A 10,560-nucleotide genomic window follows, 5' to 3' on the forward strand; every position below is an offset into this window, starting at 1 on the left:
GTGATCACCACTTATCAAGGCCCGGAAGCCACTCAGAGATAAGGGTTATTGTAAGTACATTACGTTAGTGTGGAGATTTGATGAAGTGTTTAATTAAGGGAGCGGTTCATTAGGAATTTGTTAACATTGGACTTGAAGACATCCAAGTTGTAGTCCGGAGGGAAGCAGGCAGACGGAACAGAGTTCCACAGGCGTGCAGTTCTAAGAAAGAAGCTTTGTTCATGGAATCCGCGTTTTGATTTAGGCACAGATAAAGAGTGGGGAAATTTTTCACAGTGGATTCAGCTAGACGGGTGTTTTTCGTGAAAGATTGGCGAGGGGGGCAGAGATTTGAGTTCAGACGAGCACCTGCCATGGAAATAACGATAAAACAAGGATAGGCTCGCAACGTCTCTTCTGTGGGAGAAAGGTTGCAGGGTAGAGAAAAGGGCATCCCCCACTAAGTCCGCTCTTACTATCCAACTGCAGTTTCTCCACAAACACTAGACTTTAGGATGTTGACAACATTAACGTGTTCCTTCTCCTAAGAAGCCTATGTCTTTCTAGAAGGAATTCTGGCCAGAAAAATCACGTGGAAACGAATGTCAATAATAAGATCTAAATGAATGATACTCATCATCACCACCACTAACACCCCCACGCTCACTAACAACAACTAACGGCATCCTGACAATAACAAAGCAAATGTATGATCGAATATCAAGCGTTACTTTTTCTAAAATGGCTTTATGTGATTTTATCGATAAACGACCATAATAGTACTAAATACTATAATAGCTCTAATCAGCATAATAGTACTAAATACTATAATAGCTCTAATCAGCATAATAGTACTAAATACTATAATAGCTCTAATCAGCATAATAGTACTAAATACTATAATAGCTCTAATCAGCATAATAGTACTAAATACTATAATAGTTCTAATCAGCATAATAGTACTAAATACTATAATAGCTCTAATCAGCATAATAGTACTAAATACTATAATAGCTCAAATAAGCATAATAGTACTAAAAACTATAATAGCTCTAATCAGCACAATAGTACTTAATACTATAATAGCTCTAATCAGCATAAAAGTAATATATACTATAATAGCTCTAATCAGCATAATAGTACTAAATACTATAATAGCTGTAATCAGCATAATAGTACTAAATACTATAATAGCTCTAATCAGCATAATAGTACTAAATACTATAATAGCTCTAATCAGCATAATAGTACTAAATACAATAATAGCTCTAATAAGCATAATAGTACTAAATAATATAATAGCTCTAATCAGCATAATAGTACTAAATACTATAATAGCTCTAATCAGCATAATAGTACTAAATACTATAATAGCTCTAATCAGCATAATAGTACTAAATACTATAATAGCTCTAATCAGCATAATAGTACTAAATACTATAATAGCTCTACTCAGCATAATAGTACTAAATAGTATAATAGCTCTAATCAGCATAATAGTACTAAATACTATAATAGCTCTAATTAGCATAATAGTACTAACTACTATAATAGCTGTAATCAGCATAATAGTACTAAATACTATAATAGCTCTAATCAGCATAATAGTACTAAATACTATAATAGCTGTAATCAGCATAATAGTACTAAATACTATAATAGCTCTAATCAGCATAATAGTACTAAATACTATAATAGCTGTAATCAGCATAATAGTACTAAATACTATAATAACTCTAATCAGCATAATAGTACTAAATACTATAATAGCTGTAATCAGCATAATAGTACTAAATACTATAATAGCTCTAATCAGCATAATAGTACTAAATACTATAATAGCTGTAATCACCAAAATAGTACTAAATACTATAATAGCTCTAATCAGCATAATAGTACTAAATACTATAATAGCTCTAATCAGCATAATAGTACTAAATACTATATTAACTCTAATCAGCATAATAGTACTAAATACTATAATAGCTGTAATCAGCATAATAGTACTAAATACTATAATAGCTCTAATCAGCATAATAGTACTAAATACTATAATAGCTCTAATCAGCATAATAGTACTAAATACTATAATAGCTCTAATCAGCATAATAGTACTAAATACTATAATAGCTCTAATAAGCATAATAGTACTAAATACTATAATAACTCTAATCAGCATAATAGTACTAAATACTATAATAGCTGTAATCAGAATAATAGTACTAAATACTATAATAGCTCTAATTAGCATAATAGTACTAAATACTATAATAGCTCTGATAAGCACAATAGTACTAAATACTATAATAGCTCTAATAAGCATAATAGTACTAAATACTATAATAGCTCTGATCAGCATAATAGTACTAACTACTATAATAGCTCTAATCAGCATAATAGTACTAAATACTGTAATAGCCCTGATCAGCATAATAGTACTAAATACTATAATAGCTCAAATCAGCATAATAGTACTAAATACTATAATAGCTATAATCAGCATAATATTACTAAATACTATAGTAGCTCCGATCAGCATAATAGTACTAAATACTATAATAGCTCTAATAAGCATAATAGTACTAAATACTATAATAGCTCTAATAAGCATAATAGTACTAAATACTATAATAGCTCTAGTCAGCATAATAGTACTAAATACTATAATAGCTCTAATCAGCATAATAGTACTAACTACTATAATAGCTCTAATCAGCATAATAGTAAAAATACTATAATAGCTCTAATCAACATAATAGTACTAAATACTATAATAGCGCCGATCAGCACTATAGTACTAACTACTATAATAGCTCTAATCAGCATAATAGTACTAAATACTATAATAGCTCTAATCAGCATAATAGTACTAAATACTATAATAGCTCTAATCAGCATAATAGTACTAAATACTATAATAGCTCTAATCAGCATAATAGTACTAAATACTATAATAGCTCTGATCAGCATAATCGTACTAAATACTATAATAGCTCTGATCAGCATAATAGCACTAACTACTATAATAGCTCTAATCAGCATAATAGTACTAAATACTATAATAGCTCCGATCAGCATAATAGTACTAAATACTATAATAGCTCCAAGCAGCATAATAGTACTAAATACTATAATAGCTCTAATCAGCATAATAGTACTAACTACTATAATAGCTCTAATCAGCATAATAGTACTAAATACTCTAATAGCTCCGATCAGCATAATAGTACTAAATACTATAATAGCTCTAATCAGCATAATAGTACTAAATACTATAATAGCTCTAATCAGCATAATAGTACTAAATACTATAATAGCTCTAATCAGCATAATAGTACTAAATACTATAATAGCTCTAAGCAGCATAAAAGTACTAAATACTATAATAGCTCTAATCAGCATAATAGTACTAACTACTATAATAGCTCTAATCAGCATAATAGTACTAAATACTAAGATAGCTCCGATCAGCATGATAGTACTAAATACTATAATAGCTCTAATCAGCATAATAGTACTAAATACTATAATAGCTCTAATAAGCATTATAGTACTAAATACTATAATAGCTCTAAGCAGCATAAAAGTACTAAATACTATAATAGCTCTAATCAGCATAATAGTACTAACTACAATAATAGCTCTAATCAGCATAATAGTACTAAATTCTATAATAGCTCCGATCAGCATAATAGTACTAAATACTATAATAGCTCTAATCAGCATAATAGTACTAAATACTATAATAGCTCTAATCAGCATAATAGTACTAAATACTATAATAGCTCTGATCAGCATAATAGTACTAAATACTATAATAGCTCTAATCAGCATAATAGTACTAAATACTATAATAGCTCTAATAAGCATAATAGTACTAAATACTATAATAGCTCCGATCAGCATAATAGTACAAAATACTATAATAGCTCTAATCAGCATAATAGTACTAAATACTTTAATAGCTCTAATAAGCATAATAGTACTAAATACTATAATAGCTCTAATCAGCATAATAGTACTAAATACTATAATAGCTCTGATCAGCATAATAGTACTAAATACTATAATAGCTCTTATCAGCATAATAGTACTAAATACTATAATAGCTCTAATCAGCATAATAGTACTAAATACTATAATAGCTCTAATAAGAATAATAGTACTAAATACTATAATAGCTTTAATCAGCATAATAGTACTAAATACTATAATAGCTCTTATCAGCATAATAGTACTAAATACTATAATAGCTCTAATCAGCATAATAGTACTAAATACTATAATAGCTCTAATAAGAATAATAGTACTAAATACTATAATAGCTCTGATCAGCATAATAGTACTAAATACTATAATAGCTCTTATCAGCATAATAGTACTAAATACTATAATAGCTCTAATAAGCATAATAGTACTAAATACTATAATAGCTCTAATCAGCATAATAGTACTAAATACTATAATAGCTCTGATCAGCATAATAGTACTAAATACTATAATAGCTCTTATCAGCATAATAGTACTAAATACTATAATAGCTCTAATCAGCATAATAGTACTAAATACTATAATAGCTCTAATAAGAATAATAGTACTAAATACTATAATAGCTTTAATCAGCATAATAGTACTAAATACTATAATAGCTCTTATCAGCATAATAGTACTAAATACTATATAAGCTCTAATCAGCATAATAGTACTAAATACTATAATAGCTCTAATAAGCATAATAGTACTAAATACTATAATAGCTCTAATCAGCATAATAGTACTAAATACTATAATAGCTCTTATCAGCATAATAGTACTAAATACTTTAATAGCTCTAATAAGCATAATTGTACTAAATACTATAATAGCTCTAATCAGCATAATAGTACTAAATACTATAATAGCTCTGATCAGCATAATAGTACTAAATACTATAATAGCTCTTATCAGCATAATAGTACTAAATACTATAATAGCTCTAATCAGCATAATAGTACTAAATACTATAATAGCTCTAATAAGCATAATAGTACTAAATACTATAATAGCTCTAATCAGCATAATAGTACTAAATACTATAATAGCTCTAATCAGCATAATAGTACTAAATACTATAATAGCTCTAATCAGCATAATAGTAGTAAATACTATAATAGCTCCGATCAGCATAATAGTACTAAATACTATAATAGCTCTTATCAGCATAATAGTACTAAATACTATAATAGCTCTGATCAGCATAATAGTGCTAAATACTATAATAGCTCTAATCAGCATAATACTACTAAATACTATAATAGCTCTAATCAGCATAATATTACTAAATACTATAATAGCTCCGATCAGCATAATAGTACTAAATACTTTAATAGCTCTAATAAGCATAATAGTACTAAATACTATAATAGCTCTAATCAGCATAATAGTACTAAATACTATAATAGCTCTAATAAGCATAATAGTACTAAATACTATAATAGCTCCGATCAGCATAATTATACTAAATACTATAATAGCTCTAATCAGCATAATAGTACTAAATACTATAATAGCTCTAATCAGCATAATAGTACTAAATACTATAATAGCTCTAATCAGCATAATAGTACTAAATATTATAATAGCTCTAATCAGCATAATAGTACTAAATACTATAATAGCTCTTATCAGCATAATAGTACTAAATACTATAATAGCTCTAATCAGCATAATAGTACTAAATACTATAATAACTCTAATCAGCATAATAGTACTAAATACTATAATAGCTCTAATCAGCATAATAGTACTAGCTTCTATAATATCTTTAATCAGCATAATAGTACTAAATACTATAATAGCTGTAATCAGCATAATAGTACTAAATACTATAATAGCTCTAATCAGCATAATAGTACTAAATACTATAATAGCTGTAATCAGCATAATAGTACTAAATACTATAATAGCTCTAATCAGCATAATAGTACTAAATACTATAATAGCTCTAATCAGCATAATAGTACTAAATACTATAATAGCTCTAATCAGCATAATAGTACTGAATACTATAATAGCTCCGATCAGCATAATAGTACTAAATACTATAATAGCTCTAATCAGCACAATAGTACTAAATACTATAATAGCTCTGATCAGCATAATAGTACTAACTACTATAATAGCTCTAATCAGCATAATAGTACTCAATACTATAATAGCTCTAATCAGCATAATATTACTAAATACTATAATAGCTCCGATCAGCATAATAGTACTAAATACTATAATAGCTCTAATAAGCATAATAGTACTAAATACTATAATAGCTCTAATCAGCATAATAGTACTAAATACTATAATAGCTCTAATCAGCATAATAGTACTAAATACTATAATAGCTCTGACCAGCATAATAGTACTAAATACTATAATAGCTGTAATCAGCATAATAGTACTAAATACTATAATAGCTCTAATAAGCATAATAGTACTAAATACTATAATAGCTCTGATCAGCATAATAGTACTAAATACTATAATAGCTCTAATCAGCATAATAGTACTAAATACTATAATAGCTCTAATAAGCATAATAGTACTAAATACTATAATAGCTCCGATCAGCATAATAGTACTAAATACTATAATAGCTCTAATCAGACTAATAGTACTAAATACTATAATAGCTGTAATCAGCATAATAGTACTAAATATTATAATAACTCTAATCAGCATAATAGTACTAAATACTATAATAGCTCTAATCAGCATAATAGTACTAAATACTATAATAGCTCTAATCAGCATAATAGTACTAAATACTATAATAGCTGTAATCAGCATAATAGTACTAAATATTATAATAACTCTAATCAGCATAATAGTACTAAATACTATAATAGCTGTAATCAGCATAATAGTACTAAATACTATAATAGCTCTAATCAGCATAATAGTACTAAATATTATAATAGCTCTAATCAGCATAATAGTACTAAATACTATAATAACTCTAATCAGCATAATAGTACTAAATACTATAATAGCTCTAATCAGCATAATAGTACTAGCTTCTATAATATCTTTAATCAGCATAATAGTACTAAATACTATAATAGCTGTAATCAGCATAATAGTACTAAATACTATAATAGCTCTAATCAGCATAATAGTACTAAATACTATAATAGCTGTAATCAGCATAATAGTACTAAATACTATAATAGCTCTAATCAGCATAATAGTACTAAATACTATAATAGCTCTTATCAGCATAATAGTGCTAAATACTATAATAACTCTAATCAGCATAATAGTACTAAATACTATAATAACTCTAATCAGCATAATAGTACTAACTACTATAATAGCTCTAATCAGCATAATAGTACGAAATACTATAATAGCTCTAATCAGCATAATAGTACTAAATACTATAATAGCTCTAATCAGCATAATAGTTCTAAATACTATAATAGCTCCGATCAGCATAATAGTACTAAATACTATAATAGCTCTGATCAGCATAATAGTACTAAATACTATAATAGCTCTGATCAGCATAATAGTACTAAATACTATAATAGCTCTAATCAGCATAATAGTACTAAATACTATAATAGCTCTAATCATCATAATAGTACTAAATACTATAATAGCTGTAATCAACAAAATCAACATCAACAAAAACTTCAACATAAGAAATATCAGCAAAATAAACAACAAAATGATATACAAACAACATAATTAAACAATAACAAAAACGACACCAAAAACAGCATCTACATCAACAACAACATCCGCATAAAAGAAATTAATAACGACAACTAAATAAACAACAACATATACAACAACATCAAAAGAAACAACATAATCAACAACAGCATAAACAACAACACTAACCACACAATCAACAACGACATCAATAACGACAAAACATCAACAACGAAAAACAACAACAACAAAAAACAAAAAACAACAACATAAATAGCATCAACAACATAATCATCAGCATCAATAACCACACCTTCAACAACAACAAAAACAACATAAACAACATCATCTACATCAACACAAAGAACAACATTCAAAAGATCAACATCACCATTAAGAAAAACATCAAAAACAACAACATAAGCATAAACAAGATAATAAAAAATACATCAATGTTAATAACAAAATCATGAAAAAACAACAAAAACATCAATAAAAATCATCAAAAACAACAACAAAAAAATATAAAAACAACATAAAACAATAACAAAAACTAACAGAAAACAAGATATACATCAACAGCAACAGCATAAAAGAAATTAATAACATCAACAAACGCAACAGCATAAAATATCAACATCAACAATAAGAAAAACATCAAAAACAACAACATAATCATTAACAATATAATAATAAAACAACGTCAATATTAATAACAAAATCATGAACAAAAACAAAAACCTCAATAACAAGAATATCTACAAGGAAAACATCAGCAACAACATCAACGACGAAAATATCGACTACAACAACATCAACAACTATAACAACAACATCAACAACAATAACAACAACATCAACAACAATAACATCAACATCATCAACAATAACAACAACATCAACAACAATAACAACAACATAAACAACAATTACAACAACAACATCAACAATAACAACAACATCAACAAAAACAACAACTAAAACCATAACATCATCAACAACATCAACAGCAACAACATAAACTACAACAACAACAACATCAATAACAGCACCCACAACATCAACAACAATAACAACAACATCATCAACAATAACAACAACATAAACAACAACATCAACAACAATAACAACAACATCATCAACAATAACAACAACATCAACAACAATAACGACATCATCAACAATAACAACAATAACAACAACATCAACAAATTAACGACAACATCAACAACAATAACAACAACAAAAACGATAACAACATCAACAACATCAACAGCAACAACATTAACAACAACAACAACAACAACAACAACATCAATAACAACATCCACAACATCAACAACAACATTAAGCAAAATAGTACATGTTCCACACAAGAAAACAACAAAGAGATTTTTTTCATGCAAAGAAAAATGTGTATCAAAGACAACATAAAAGGCAAAGAAAACAAACGTCAAACTGTTTGAGACATGAACGACCAATCATATCAACTGTATCAATCGACTGGAGAAAATCAAGAAAAAAGAAAGCAAAGAAAAAATTGCAGGAGCTATAAGAAAGAGAGAAAACTTCAAAGTTAATATTTCAAAGCGGATGTTCTCCAGTACAATGTCTGGCGACGTGTGTATGCATCAACGAATATAGAATTTTATTGTTTACTGCCGTGTTGATGGATCAATTAATTGCGATTAAGGGTCACCATATATGAAGACTTGGAGACCACTCGACGATATAGGTTAATGTGTGTACGGTAGTCATTGTAGCAATAGCGTAGTGATCGTTAGTAGAGGAAATTTGGTATAATTTGATTATCAAAGAGGACAGTTCAACAAGAACTTGTTTACGTTGGACTTGAAGATGACGATATTATAGGAAAGTAGATAAGCGAAACAGAGTTCATAGTACTTGATTTTTGCATTTTAAACTTAAGTAAAGCAATTATATAAAAATAATATTTAAGCTCGACAAAATACACTACAATGTTTTGTGAATTAAATCTCTGTGGAGGCATGTTACGCTTCCTCTCGGTGAACCGCGATGAGTCCTCAACTAGAGCTGGCAATTAATCGATTTGATTGAAAAATGTCGAAATTCACTAATTTCAATGACAATAAAAATATAGGAGTGTGAAACATTTTTATACATCATTCAATCTCTGGCTATGTTGCGTCGTCCTGCTAGTATATATATATATATATATATATATATATATATATATATATATATATATATATATATATATATATATATACTAGTAAAAGTACGCGTCGTTGACTGGGTTCAAAAACAGCCTACAGAAAATGGACTCTGGTTTATGAAAGTCTGATAGATTATGAAAAGGAAGAGTTGTAAAAAAATAGCTTCGAATTTGGGGGTATCAAAACCAAAGCAAAATATCATGAAAGTAAAAATAAAATAGATAAACTCCGTAATTTATTATACCATACTTGTAAACACTGAAACACTTATCACAATATTCTGTGGATCTATATTAAAAAAATCTTGTTAAACTTTGTGACATATTTCCATTCTATGGAGGTTAGGCGCGAACGAACACTCCATAATTTTATTATACCATATTTCTTCAAACTGAAACATAATTATCAAAGTATACTTACACAGATAGATATGAAAAGTCTTTATTAAAGTTTGTGCCTATTTTCATTCTATGGAGGCCAGGCGCGAACGTGGACCCCATACTTTTATTATGCAATACCTATTAAAGTTAAAACATATTATCAAAGTATTATTATGTACATCTATATCAAAAACACTTGTAAAGGTTTTTTTTATTATTTTTAAATTTTTTTATTTCGATACTTGGTGGACCAAGCGCGAACGCAGACCCCACAATTTTAATGAATCATTATTATGCCAGATCAAACATAC

Source organism: Euprymna scolopes, chromosome 32 (assembly GCF_053919585.1).
Source record: "Euprymna scolopes isolate OS-2025 chromosome 32, ASM5391958v1, whole genome shotgun sequence".
Classification (NCBI taxonomy): domain Eukaryota; kingdom Metazoa; phylum Mollusca; class Cephalopoda; order Sepiida; family Sepiolidae; genus Euprymna; species Euprymna scolopes.